This window comes from Zootoca vivipara, chromosome 10 (genome assembly GCF_965207765.1).
Source record: "Zootoca vivipara chromosome 10, rZooViv2.hap1.1, whole genome shotgun sequence".
NCBI classification, from domain to species: Eukaryota; Metazoa; Chordata; class Lepidosauria; order Squamata; family Lacertidae; genus Zootoca; species Zootoca vivipara.
This window is the reverse complement of record NC_142593.1, coordinates 33297172-33311217: the sequence shown is the minus strand read 5'-3', so window position 1 is coordinate 33311217 and position 14046 is coordinate 33297172. Positions and strand designations below refer to the sequence as shown.

Sequence of the window (14046 nt, the reverse complement as noted above, 5' to 3'; positions counted from 1 at the left end):
TGTTCTGAATCTAACACTCAGCCTATCACCATGGCACCTGAATTGCTTTCCAAGCAAGCCATTTCCTAGCATCTGCAAAAGCCACTCCTCCTTGTGCATTTCTCCATAGCCAAGGGAACATGGCAGGTACAAAAGTAGAATTATAGGGGAGAAGTTACACCAGTTTTTTTAAAAAATTTAAATGCATTTGCAGAGCATCAATATATATTTGCTTCAGTTTCCATGAGATTATTTACTATAAACCTGAACCTTGGCTTATTTCAGCTCTGTATATTGTTATCTGTAGCTCAGAATCATAGAATTGTAGCATTGGAGGGGACTCTGAGGATCATCCAGTCCAACCCCCTGCAATGCAGGAATAGGCAGCTGTCACATATGGGGTTCAGACCTGCAGCATTGACATGATCAGCACCATGCTCTAACCAACTGAGCAGATAGGATACTTTTAGTAAATGTGGTTAAAAAAATCCAGGGATCCATATTATTTCACTCTTGTTTTCTGTACCACAGGTGAAAAGTATGCTCAATTGGTTTAAAATTATTCAGTTAATAATGCCATACATTTTTCACCTGTCATAATTATCCATTGGTGTTCATTCACATAAATTACGTTGCATTTTTTAAAAAGGAATTGACCATATTTTTGATAGGGGTGCTCGCTTTTATCAATAGATTAAGTGAACATATTTTGAGTAAACTATTGCTCTGAAGTTACGGTTTAAAATAAGCTGAGAGAAGTCGGCAGTTCTTCAGCAATTATCGCAACATACTCTGTCATTTTGCCTGCTGCCTCCCCCATCATTTTGCACAAACTCTTATACCGCCCCCAGCAAGCTTCACACTTCAAACAGCAAACCAGGGTGGTTGTTTGCAAGTAGGAATGGTTGAATCTGTCACTTCTTCATTTTTCTCCATATTTCCACGTCTGTTTGTGATATTTTTTTTAAGTCCTCGTGAAAATCCATCAGCATTGTAGTGTGACTTTCTCCTAATATAACCACCATTGTGTGCGATTTTGTCTAATATACACATATTTGCAAAACAATTTACCCTAATGTGATGCAGTTTTGTATGCTACTTTCAGTAACATACCTATATTAAACACACACTAATCCAGTATATCCAGTTTTGTAAACATTACTCAACAGGATAACTGCATTGTAAAATTCAAATAAGTACAGTATTGAATTTCGAAGATTCGCATATTGTTTTGGAAAGTTCACATTAGGTAGGCGTACTTTTCTCCCTTCTCCCTATTTGTAAGTAATTCTACTCACAGTTAGGCCGAAGTAGGAACCTCCTGCTTCAAATAACAAGCTGCCTAGAGTTCTTTCCTAATGTTGATCTGCAAAGCAGATCCCCATACAATTGATTTCATTCAAGGAAGGGGGTCTGTTTCTTTAGACTCTTTCCCCAAGAGAGATATTGGACTAGACCACAAGCTTCTTGCTTGCCAGGATCAGCTTACAGAAAACCTTTTTCACTGGAAACTTTAAAGCAGATGTTGCAAGGCTGTCAGGGATGCTTCAGTTGTGATTCCTGCATTGCAGGGGGTTGGACTAGATGACACCTAGAGTCCCTTCCAGTGATACAATTCTATGATTCTAAGATTTCCAGCCTGCCATACTACTCTATTCCAGGAGCTAATCTACTTACAACTACTACTTACAAGTTGTCGAGTCCCACAAGCTGAGCATTTACTTGTGAGTAATTCCTGAGTTGCAAATGTTCAGAAAGCAATGGAAAGCAATCTGAAGCTCCTCACCTAATGGCAGGGAGTAGCATTTCCAGGATGTGTAGACCTGTTGACTGCAACACTGAGTTTTCAATACTGAGTAACTCAATCTACCCACTCGGCAAAAATAAACAGTTATTAAGTCGTGGAACAGTTTGCCTTCCTTCTCCCATCACAGCCACAGTGGGCAGCCTCAAAAATATTTCATTTGAAATTAGTTCAGGTTGGGTGTGGAAACAAAATTTGGAATGATTTATCATTTAGCTGATAAATGTGCTAAGCAAAACACTCTCACCAAAAGGAACAAAAATTGGACCTGAAACAAAAAGTCTGCCCTAAAGGAGGTCACCTTCATTCAGAAATGGATTTGTTAGTCAAGTTGAACATTTTCCAAAATAAATATGCTTCTGTTTTGCACAGTCTATTATTTCATACCATGTGGCATCAATGAGTCAGAAATTGTTTAAACATTTCTTCTCTTGTGGATGCAAATCTACCTGTGCCGTTTCCACTGCAACAAAACAAAACTGATTCTTTGTTTCTATGACTAATTCCTTGTTTCTATAAGGCAGTATTCACAAATTGTTGCCCTCCAGATTTTTTTTGTTTTGTTACTACAACTGCCATCAGCCCCAGCTAGAATGCTACAAAGGGCTAATAAGGACCGATTCACACATTGCATTACTTATGTACCCAGAAGTAAGCTCCACATAGGGTGGAGGAAGCCCAGAGCAAACTTTCTTTTCACCTTGAGGGCATTGTCAAGCTAGCAAACAGAAGTAGCAGCTGCCCAATTAACATAGTTGCAGCAAACAGACCACGAATGCTGTGCAGAACTCAAAAGTCGCAGAACAAAGGGTGGTATTCAGTAAAGTCCTACTTAAAGTAGACCCACTGACATTAATGAACCTAGCGTTGCCATGTGCATTAACTTCATTGGGTCTACTCTGTATAGCTCTATCATTAAATATCACCCAAGCATTCCCAAGCATGTGCCATGCCTCTGCTTTGATCACCTCCAAATATATTGAGTGCTGGGTTCCCTTCTACCGTATTATGGTAGCCTCTTATAAACACTGCCCAAAAGAGAAGTGCCTCACCAAAAAAAAAAGCCGAAAAGATTTGCATAATTTGCATAAATTTTTCATGTGCTGCTTTATAGGTGCATATTTTTTTTAAAAAAATACTATAATTTAAATAGAAATACAACGCCATTTCACCACAGTTGAGGATTTTTTTAAAAAAAGAAAATTTTCAGACTGCTGCAGAAATGTAGAGAACCAAATTTAAGATTGGAAAAGATGAGAAGTGGAGAGAACTGAAATTAACACAGATTCTTCCATCCCTAGTCCCAACACAGCAGTTGCTGAACACTACCGTAGTTGACTCTCACTGGCTCTCCATGGTATCAGGCAGAGATCTTTCACCATCACCTGCTAACCTGAACTCTTTAAATGGAGATGGTAGGGATTGAACCCTGGGCCTTTTGTGTTCTCAACATGTACTCCACACTAAGCCATGGCCCCTTCCTAGAGGAGATGATTTTAGGATTGCAGCCTTAAGCCATTCGATCCGACTCTGCTCTTTAAGATATGCAACTAGGGACACTTTAAATTGTTGACAGCCACAATGCTGCTTTGCCCAAATAATAATAATAATAAATAGTCAAAACTGGGCTCAGGGCGGCTAACACCAGTAAAATTACAATAAAACAGAAAAGAAAGAAAAACAGCCTCATTTTAAAGTAGCCCAAATCAAAACCATAAGGGAGGAAAACATAGGGGTCAAATCCCATACACAACAACAACAACTTTGCACATCACCCTATGTTTGTGATATTCAGAGTAGATAACTAACTCTAGCTACAGGTGAAACTCGGAAAATTAGAAAATCGTCGAAAAGTGCATTTATTTCAGTAAAGCAACTTCTTATTTTTTCTTTTTCTTTTAATTTTTACAAATGCTTTCTTTTGGAAATTCCAGAGTAATAAAACAAATAGTTACAATAATACAAAAATAAACATCGCTATTACATTTCATTAATTACATTCCATTTATAATTGACCCGCCTAACGACAAATAATTACAATTACAACAAATAAAGGCTTGACATATCTTGCTTTGCATGTCATGCATCTATCTCATATATTGGTTTCACCTTTTAAATTGCGTTACTGAAATAAATGCACTTTTCGATGATATTCTAATTTTCCGAGTTTCACCTGTAGCTAGAGTTAGTTATCACCCATAACCTGGCAATGGAGCAGACATGTGATAGGCGTTCTTACATTACACTCCCCTGCATCTCAAGCAGCATTAAGCCCCACACCAAGCACTCTCAGGAACATATTATGTCTTCCACGCAAAAGGACAGCAACCATTGTTTAAAAACATGCTAATTATTTCTTTTAAGCAAGCACCAGTAGAGTCACACATTAATAATGGTATTTCCTGAAAGGGACGTGCAACAGGACACATAATTGATCCTCTTTGGCTTCCTGCTCTTGTGTAAGATCTCACTAACATCTGAAGAAAAACAGCAGTGTTGGTCTATACGCTGTTTCGGGGACATTTATAGCAGCAAGGGGGGGGGATCGTATGTGCTGCCTCAGAGATGAAATGAAGATACTCTAAAGGAGAAACAGCTCCAAGACTGTGGGAAAGGATCAGGCTACAGAACCCTCAAACCACACAATCTCCCCCTGTGGAACATAAGATGGAGAAACTCATGAAACAGATGAAGTGGGAAGGACAGGGGAGATATAATGGGGGTCAATCATCCTCTGAGGCAACATGAGAACGGGCCTTTACTGCAGTGGCTCCCCATTTGTGGAATGCTCTCCCTAGTGTGTTGTGGCTAGCACCTTCAGAAGAAGAAGAAGAAGAAGAAGAAGAAGAAGAAGAAGAAGAAGAAGAAGAAGAAGAAGAAGAAGAAGAAGAGGAGGAGGAGTAGTTTGGATTTGATATCCCGCTTTATCACTACCCGAAGGAGTCTCAAAGCGGCTAACATTCTCCTTTCCCTTCCTCCCCCACAACAAGAACTCTGTGAGGTGAGTGGGGCTGAGAGACTTCAGAGAAGTGTGACTAGCCCAAGGTCACCCAGCAGCTGCATGTGGAGGAGCGGAAACACAAACCCGGTTCCCCAGATTACAAGTCTACCGCTCTTAACCACTACACCGCACTGGCTCTCTTACACACCTTAAGGCACCAGGCTAAAACATTCCTTTTCAACCAGGCCTTTGGATGGTTGCCCTCCAATGCCCTTTTAAATGTGTTATGGGAGGGGGATTATTGGTTGGCTTTTGTTCTTATTTTTATTATGTAGTTCAGTGTTTTTCAACCTTGGGTCCCCAGATGTTTTTGGCCTACAACTCCCATGATCCCTAGCTCACAGGAGCAGTGGTCAGGGACGATGGGAGTTGTAGGCCAAAAACATCTGGGGACCCAAGGTTGAAAAAGGCTGATGTAGTTTATGTTTTCTATATTGTAATGTTATGTTGCGAACTGCCCTGAGATTTATGAAGGATGATATACAAATTTAATAAATACAATAAAAATAAATAAAATCACAGCTGAAGGGATTGTTGACCCCCCCTCTGGGGATGGACTCTCCCTCCTCTCACCTGCATCATCCTTTATTGGCGTTCAGGCTTCCTGTTTAACCGAGCCATGAAACCACAGCTTGTATGGAGCAATTTAGCTGCCATAATTGCCTGCCTTTTAGGGTGAAAGCAGCCCCTTTTCCGTTAAAACTAAGTTGTGGCAGGCCTGACCAGGGCCAGGTCAAGCCATTTTTGCCACCTGAGGCAAGGCAGGACTTGCCAATGCTACACCACACAGCACTGCTGGTTGCTAGTTACTGCACCACAGAGAAGCCATCCCAGGTCTCACAAGGTTTTGCCAAGATGTCCACTGAGGCAGCTGCCGCCAACGGGGGAGACCCAGAAGCACAGCAGTGGCTGGCAATGAGGCTGGGGTCTGGGGCGGGTGATGTGGAGGCCTCATTCCACTGCCCCTCCCAAACTGCCACCTGAGACAAGTGGCTCAGGGTGACTTACGTTAAGGCCAGCCCTGGGCTGAGAAACTGCTCAGCAGAAGACCAGTTTGGGGCTTGCACTCAGGATGAAGGAATTTCAAGTTTTCTAGAAGCACTGCGTATCAGGAAAGTTCTCCACTGCCAGAGCCCCAAGAAAGAGAGCGTTTTGCCTGGAAGTGTCAAACAAAGCACATTGTGATGAGATACTAAATGAGAACAAATTTTCAACGGAAAGAATGAGTTTTGTTAGAAGATTGTTTTTGTTTGCGCGCCATTAAAGAAATCAGATTAAGCAAAGTACACAACAGGGAAGAATACTTGGCTAAGTGATCACATGTACAGATTAACTTTATTTACCCTTCCTTCTTCCCCCTAAGAAACATTTATGCTGCTATTGTTTGGAACTGCACAACACCCGCCGCCACCTGCCAGCTGCTCCGTAAACCAAAAGGGAAAAGAAAACAGATATTTAAACACAACATCACAGTGATAGCAAAATAACTTCAGAAGAGGGATACATGGAGTCTGGCCTCCTCTCCACATCCTGCCCGTTTGGCCACATAAGAAAAATTGCATTAAAAAAAATATGTCAAAATAAAACACCTGTATTGCAAAAATTTCTAGAGGTAAGAAAAATGGAAGAGTAACTGAATTCCAAATTGCACCTCTCCCTTCTGAATTTTCACCAGGCATTGCCCACATGCATTCAACCCTTATCATCACAGGGTGTAACTGAACATTACAAAGGGCATGGGTTTACCATCAAATATGGCAGCCCCAGGCTGAATTCCATCTGCTGTGTAATTACATCAGAGCATGGAGTCAACTGTACTAGACAAGTGGGAGGAGGAGGAGTTTGGAGTTTTATATTTGATATCCCGCTTTATCACTACCCGAAGGAGTCTCAAAGCGGCTAACAATCTCCTTTCCCCTCCTCCCCCACAACAGACACCCCAGGGCCGGCTCTAGGTAGAGTCCCGGCGGCGCAGGGTGAAAGGGTGCCGGGCCGGTAGGCAGGATGCTGCGTGGCAAAGCCGCGCGGAAGCCATGCTACGCCCTGTGAGGGTGGGGGCGCCGGAGCGATCTCCGCCCCTCAGCGCCAGGGCGCGTGACCTGCTTGAGACTGCCCTGAGACACCCTGTGAGGTGAGTGGGGCTGAGAGACATCAGAGAAGTGTGACTAGCCCAAGGTCACCCAGCAGCTACATGTGGAGGAGCGGAGATGCGAACCCGGTTCCCCAGATTACAAGACTAACACTCTTAACCACTGCACCACACTACATACTACTTGTAGCATTTACCTCCACCTTATGAAGAAAACGGAAGCTTGCTTTTTAACCAAAAATGTTCACAAAAACATTGCTCAACATTAGAAATAAAGGATCGCTTATGGGAATTAGGACCAAATTTGCTTAGCTGTAGGTAGGAGTCCTATTCCTCACCACAACCACACCCAATTGGTGAATCAGCAATAGCTTCTTAACCAAGGGTGTGGCATTTCATAAGCTCACAGTCTGCCACTAATCATAAAGGTTCTGTAATCAGAACTTGACAGTCGCATTAGCAATATGTAAAAGCGGAAAGGGTTCTGGGGCATTCTCCCATGGCCACATTAGCAGGGGGGAAACCCAGCAGGAACATTTTTATTGGCTAAGAGTTAAGCAGAAGCACTCCAACAGACACATCTTACCCTTTCTTTCTTTTCTGGCGTTTCACGTATTGTCATTAATGAAAACATAATACAAACACACAATACAAACACACCAGAGTTCACCCGAGGGATCACCCCAATGTTGAAAACAAATAAAAGAGGGAGGAGAATCTAAAGTTAAAAAACAGCTCCTGAAAATTATAATAAGAGCTGTCCAAAATTACAAAGCTGCTAAGCACCAAACTACCCATGAACTGTGATTAGACTCCTGACAGCTATTTTTCAATGCTTAGCAGCAGCTGCGAGTACCTGGAAAAACTCACTTGGAGATATGGGCTTAACAAAGCAAGATTTAAGGGCAGGAATCCAGAACCCCTCACTCAGCAGAACGGGGGGGGGGGTCCCCAATGAACCAAGGCTGCCTTGCCACATTGTGAAATAATGTATGTTACCATCTAAAGAGCACCCCAGTCTATTAAGCCCATAGTCTATATAATGACCTAACTGCACCATGGCTGCGGTTGAGGAGGGCAGTGTTAACCCTTTTCTCCTGCACCTTTCCCCCCCCCCCAATTTGAGGCTACTAATACTGACACTGAAGGAGAGGAACAAGCAGGTGTATCAACTGGGATAATAGCATAGGGGCAGGGGCTAAACACCTCTCCAAGTTCTACAGCTGTGGGGCCATCCACCTGCTTGCTTTGTAGCTTTAAAAAAACGTTGGGAAATCATGGCTATCCCACGTCATGTGTTGCTGTCGGTAAGAATTTATTCAGTGAATGCTAGAGTCCTAGCCATGCCAAAACGCATGCATGGATTTACTTTCATATTCTGAACATACCATTCTAATGTACTCCATTGCTGTCTCTAGTGTGCTGGAAAGAGTTGTTTCAAGGACTCCCTGCGCTGGCAGCCTATACTGTATAGCAAATGTTTTGCTGACCTGACTCTGTGAGTGATTTCATATGGGAGATTTAAATGGTCTTTGAACATCTCGTGTGGTATCTATATGAGTGTCTGGTGGTTGTTAATGCAGTAGAGGTATCCTTTGCAATGCACAGATCAGCGTATTAGCACTGCCCACTTTCACTGGACCCCCTATATAGCATCGTATTTTCCCCCTTCCCTGCCTCTCCAATAATATAAGGGGGTTCATGTTTCCATTCAAAGCTCTATCTTTTTCCACACTTCCTTCTTCTAGGTCAAAAAGTGTTCCTCGGTGTGAGCCTGCCAAGCCCCTTGTTACGCACATTGCTTCCTTTTCAAATCCTGCTACTTCAACCCTTCTTTTAACAGCAACAACAGAAGCATCACACATAAAAGCATCTTAAGTTATTCCCATTTCTGTCTCCCGGGCGGGGGGGGGGGGAGCCAGCAGGGACAAGCCTTTCAAAGAGGAAACAGTTTTGCATGCTGGATACTAGAAATAACGATCAGCAAATCAGTCTGAGAAGTCTAGTCTGCTCAAAGGAACAAGCAAGCCAGAAATTTAAATCTTGCGAAGAAGCCAAACAACACAGAAAAAGCACTCCAGGTAGAGGGGGGGGGCGTTTAGAACTCTAACTAGGATAGCTTCCTCATTTACATTTCCCCCTTTAACTGTGGGAACTGAACTTGTTGGTTCAGTAGCAATAATTCTCATTTACAGTTTAATGTGCTGTAACATAATCCTACGTTCCAACTAGCAATGCTTAGCGAACGTGTGCCAAGAGAATTTGCATAGCATTTAATTAATGGACCAGCAAATCTATAGACATTATGCAATCATTTTGATGTAGCTGACTCCTAAAGAAGCATGCATCTTTATTCTGTTACTCGATTTGTGTCATCTGAGCGCCACCTCTTACAGTGAGTTTTTATACTTGGGTAACAGCAGGCATGCCTAAAGTCTGTTTCATGGGCCCAATTCTGCCCCCGGTTGATTCAATCCAGTCCCCGTGGCAGTATATGTCCTGCGGCAAAATCCTTTAAAAAGCTCAACAACTTTGGGGTAAAATTGTAAAAAAAAAAAAAAAAGCCTCAAGAACTACAATCCTTAAAAAAGCTCAAGAACTGTGGTCAGCCCTCACGCATGTTCACTTCATCTAATCTGGCCCTCTTTGAAAAAAGTTTGGGCATCCCTCGGTAACAGCCAGTGACCTCTCCTGGGCAGTGTTTATGGAGGTCCTGAACTGCCCAGATGACAAGACACACACCCCTCTGGGCCTCACTGATGTGACCCAAAGGAAAGGAAAAGCAATACATTTAGCATCTGCATAGTTGCAGGAGTCACAGAAGATGCCTTCCAACTGCAAACTCTATAAAAATAAAAATAAAAACCCATATACATTTGCATCAGTTCTGCAGGCCACATCCCATGTCTATAAATTCTCCCAATGGTATACAAGAGCTCTTAGTGGAAACCTCTATCTGCTGTTTTTATCTGCGGGGTTTCACTGCTTTATCTTGCTTTGTTAGCACTGCATTTACCGTGTCACAGCACTGCATAATGCTTTAATTGTTATAAGCCTCCTTGAGGTCATTTTACAGTGAAAGGAAGGGGGAAGACTTCTTGATGAAAAAGTCAATAAAATTAAGAGCATTTCCCTTTTCAAACTGTGCGATTGCTAATAACTTGCACACACTTGAAAGGGGAAAGCCGCAAGCACACATGTCCTGGAAATCAGTCTCTACAGCAGGACACAGAATGCACCACCTTCAACGGATGGGTGCAGATTGGGTGCAAACTCTGCAGAAATGCAACATGTACAGTGGTTGGTTATTTTATATCGGGGGTAGGGAACCTATGGCCCTCCAGATGCTGCCAGACTACAATTCCCATCATGCCTGACCATTGGCAATGGTGGCTGTTGCTGGAGGGAGTTGGGTATGCTGCATTTCTGGGCATGGCACGGGGGGGGGGGGGGCTTCCTGACTAGAATATGGCAATCTCAAAGCAGTGGCTCATACAGAGATACAGTACAATAGGTTTCCTACCCTGGAGGCAGGTTAGTCTGCTGTTTCTCTACATCAGGTTTGACTGAACAATTCAATTTGGAGCTGAAACAGAATGACCCAACCCATAGCAAATGCTGATTGGCAGGAGGCAAGCACAGAGCAGTCATTCTGACAGTGTTAGAAACTCCGAGATATAAGCTATGGGCCAAATGGCTCCTTATACCAAGGATACAGTCACCAAAATGGAATGTCTAGTTGTCATTTTTGGGGTAAGACAGCTCTAAAGTCTCATTTTTCAAATGATGGGCTGGCTGTGATTGATTCTCGGTTAAACATCTGGCTAGTTCAGATGACAACCTTGAGCTCGGTTAAGAACTTTGAGAACTTAAAAGAAGAAAAGTCACTTGATCCAGGGACAGTCCACTTATATATTAGTCTATTTCTACCTCTTTTTCTGCACAGAAAAAGCATTTTGGTGCCTGAAATTCATTCCGAGCATTCGAATGAAATATAACAAATAGAATTCTACAGGATGTGTTGCTAGTGTGTGAAAACAGTCAAGATCCAACGAACCCCAGGCATGCACCTCCAGATGGTGAGCCATCCTGGCACCCAGGCATCTTCACTTAGTTGCCTGCGGCCGACAGGTGCAAAAGGCACCTGGTGCCTGGCTAATTTTGAACACTGGTCACTCATACAGAGATGCAACAGACCTCCTCCTCCTCAATGAGCGGGGGGGGGGGTAGGGGGTACTTCTGCTACGTCTTTGCACTGAGAGCCACTGGATGATTCAATTGGCCCTGCAAAAGGGACAGAATGACCCCTATCCACAATGCCGACAGGAATTGGGTGGAGAGAAAGCAGCCACTCAAACATTGAGATGAAATGAGCAGCCTTCTCCTTGCAAGCCCCTTTAATAATTAAATTTATTTATTTCTCATGCAACGCCAGTTTGGAGAATTACTGACATGTCGGGCTTGAGGTCATGTTGAGTGTGTTAGAGCTTGACAGGTATATCACCCTTTCTGAGTCCATGGTCAGAAGCAACCAGAAAGGGTGGTGATTGTTCTAGGTCAGGGGTCCCCAGACTACGGCCCGCGGGCCAGATGTGGCCCAATTGGCCTCCCAATCCGGCCCGCGACGATCCCTGCCGCCCACTGCCGCCGCCCGCTCTTATGGCGCGCAGTGCGGCAGCGCTCTTCCAGGTCGGAAAAAAGTGCCGAAAATCATTTGTGCGCATGCGTATGGGCCTCTCCCAACCCAGAAGAGGTCATTTCTGGTGCACTTCCGGGTCGGGGGAGGCCCATACGCATGCGCACAAATGATTTCCGGCGCCTTTTCCGACCTGGAAGCGCGCCACCGCGCCAGTAAGTGTGTGTGCACATGCGCACGGGCGCGCACTCCCCCGCCCTCCGGCCCGCCATGCAATCGACGTGGCGGGCACCGGCCCAAAGCTGGGTAAGTCTGGGGACCCCTGTTCTAGGTGGAAATCAGTATGCCGAATAAAATTTTAAAAATTGAAACAACAACCCTTAGTTTGGCCAGCAACCTAGACTGCAAGATACTTGACAGGCAAGAACTCCACCCAAAGTAAGGAGGCCTAACAGTATATGACTTTGAGGGACGGAGGGAGGCAAGGAGATAAGGGCTTGGGATGCCTGAGCCCTGATGCTCCAACAAAGGTGACACCAGACGAGGCTCCTTAGGGCTGCAAGTTCATTTGGGGCAATTGCAAAATCTGTTTGCATTTCAACTTGTTGCACTGTAAATTGTTCAAAGCCTCTTCAACACCTCTTTGGAAAGGTGGTGTGGTGTTTTTAGTGCAGGCATTTTGAGACACCAGCTGCATTGTGCAGATCCCACAGGTGAGCCATGCATGAAATTCACTGTGAAATCAAGTTTGACATGCTACATATGGCACCAGTGCAGACAAGTCCCAAGTCAGAAGAGCTAGGTAATACTGTACAGTACAAGACTGAGACCAGCGAGCAGATGTGGCTGTATTACTGGACCTGGAAAATAGGTGCTGCAAAGACGTATGCATCTATGTATCCCTTTAAGTCACACAGAACTCTTAATCAGGCAGAAGGAAAAAGTAGGTGTTCACAGGCACACTGGCCCAAACACCACCACAACCACTACATGCACCTTGCCTAATCTGCCTTAGAGTAGGTCAAAGGTAGGGGATCTGTAACTCAGCCAGCCTGGCCAATGGTCAAGGATTATGGGAGTTGTAGTACAAATACACCTGAAAAGCCACAAGCTCCCCCTCCCTAGACTAAGCAGTTGAGTTTGTCCTGGATCCACAAAATAAGATAAAGCAATATGTTATTTTACTAGACGAAATTCAGTCTGTTGCGTAGATGTGTGCAAGGAAGCCTTCAAATTACACTGAACATTTCATTAGACATAATGGGAAAGTTAGCTAATCCTTTTGGAGAAGAGTTGGGCAAACTTCAGGCTTCTCAGAGCTTTGTTTGTGTTTAACTTCAACCCCAAGAGCCACCAGCCAGAATCCTATGCAAAAGACACACAGAATTAAATAACACCTCTGAGGAAATGCTAAGCCTAGAAAGGTGTTTTAGTACTTGTTTTGAACAGAGCCGGCTGTCCTTACACACAAAAATCCACACCTGCTTGGCTTTCCTCATTTCAGCGCCTAATTTAGGTGAGGAAAGCTGCTTTTCTTGTTGCTATTGTTAATTGTTAGTGGGAATCAGAAACCCTTCCCAGTCTACAGCAGATCACCAGGCAGATCCCAATCTGCCGTCTGCCCGCCCCTGTTTCAGAGCATATACACTTGGCAAACTTGGCTGCAAACACAAAATGCCACCACCGCAACGCATATCCCACTGAAAACTTCAGCTAATCTTTTTGAAGAGAGTCCTTTTTCTCCCTGGCACCCCACACTGACCTGGCAAGGTTGTGCCACCGTTTTACGTGACAGGCAGATATCCCAGAGAGGTGAGCCTTTCCTCCCATCATGGCCTTGGCGCAGCAAGAAGCTACATCGGTTGGATTTCTGCCTCTCACTGTCAACAAAGGCAGATAAGCCTTTGCCGGAGGAGGGGAAGGGAGGGAGGGCGGAGAAGTACCAAACCACCAAACACTGCCTTGGCATAGCACACAAAAAAAGCTGCGCCTGTTGAATTGCAGCTTCTCACACTCATTAAAGCCAAATGCGCCATGGGGGAGGGAGGGAGAGAGAGAGATGAAAGACACCTGCTGAGCAAAGCAGCAGAAAGCCAGACTCTGGAAAAGTCCCTTCTCCCCCAGCCCCGCCAGAAAGCGGAGTCCCAACCCCCGGTGTGGGCATACCTGTTGCTGGCTCCCCCAGAGGAGTCCCGGAGTGGCCCTTGGAGCGCAGCCGGGGGCCGAAGAAGCGCTCCGGCGCCACCTCCGAATTGGCGCGCCCTCGCGGGGTTCTGCCTGCCCGGCACCGTCGCCGGCTGCTGCTTCTGCTTCTCCCGAGGCTGCTGCTGCTGCAGCTGCTGCTTCTCCTGAGTAGGCTTCCGAGGGGCGGAGCCGGGCGCCGCCTGCCTGCCCGCCCGCCCATCCATCCTTCCCTCCCTCCCCGTCCGACTTGTTGCTGCCGAGCGCTGGCAGGGCCGCCCCAAGCGGCCAGGGGAGCGGCTGGGCTTCTCGGCTCCCCAGAGCGCGTGAAAACTCTCCCGGGCAGCTGAAGGGAG

At 44.9% G+C, this 14046-nt stretch overlaps 1 protein-coding gene across 2 annotated transcripts in view; it reads right to left on the bottom strand.

Moving 5' to 3' along the window:
• ARHGEF28 (Rho guanine nucleotide exchange factor 28) overlaps positions 1-13909 on the bottom strand; it is a 142361-nt gene extending 128452 nt beyond the window's left edge. The window contains exon 1 of one of the 2 annotated variants that reach the window (XM_035099489.3): positions 13676-13909. The gene's annotated coding sequence lies outside the window, so the exon portion shown is untranslated. The remainder of the gene's footprint in view (positions 1-13675) is intronic. The other variant, XM_060280226.2, reaches the window with a different exon arrangement.
• Between the last annotated feature and the right edge of the window lie 137 nt (positions 13910-14046).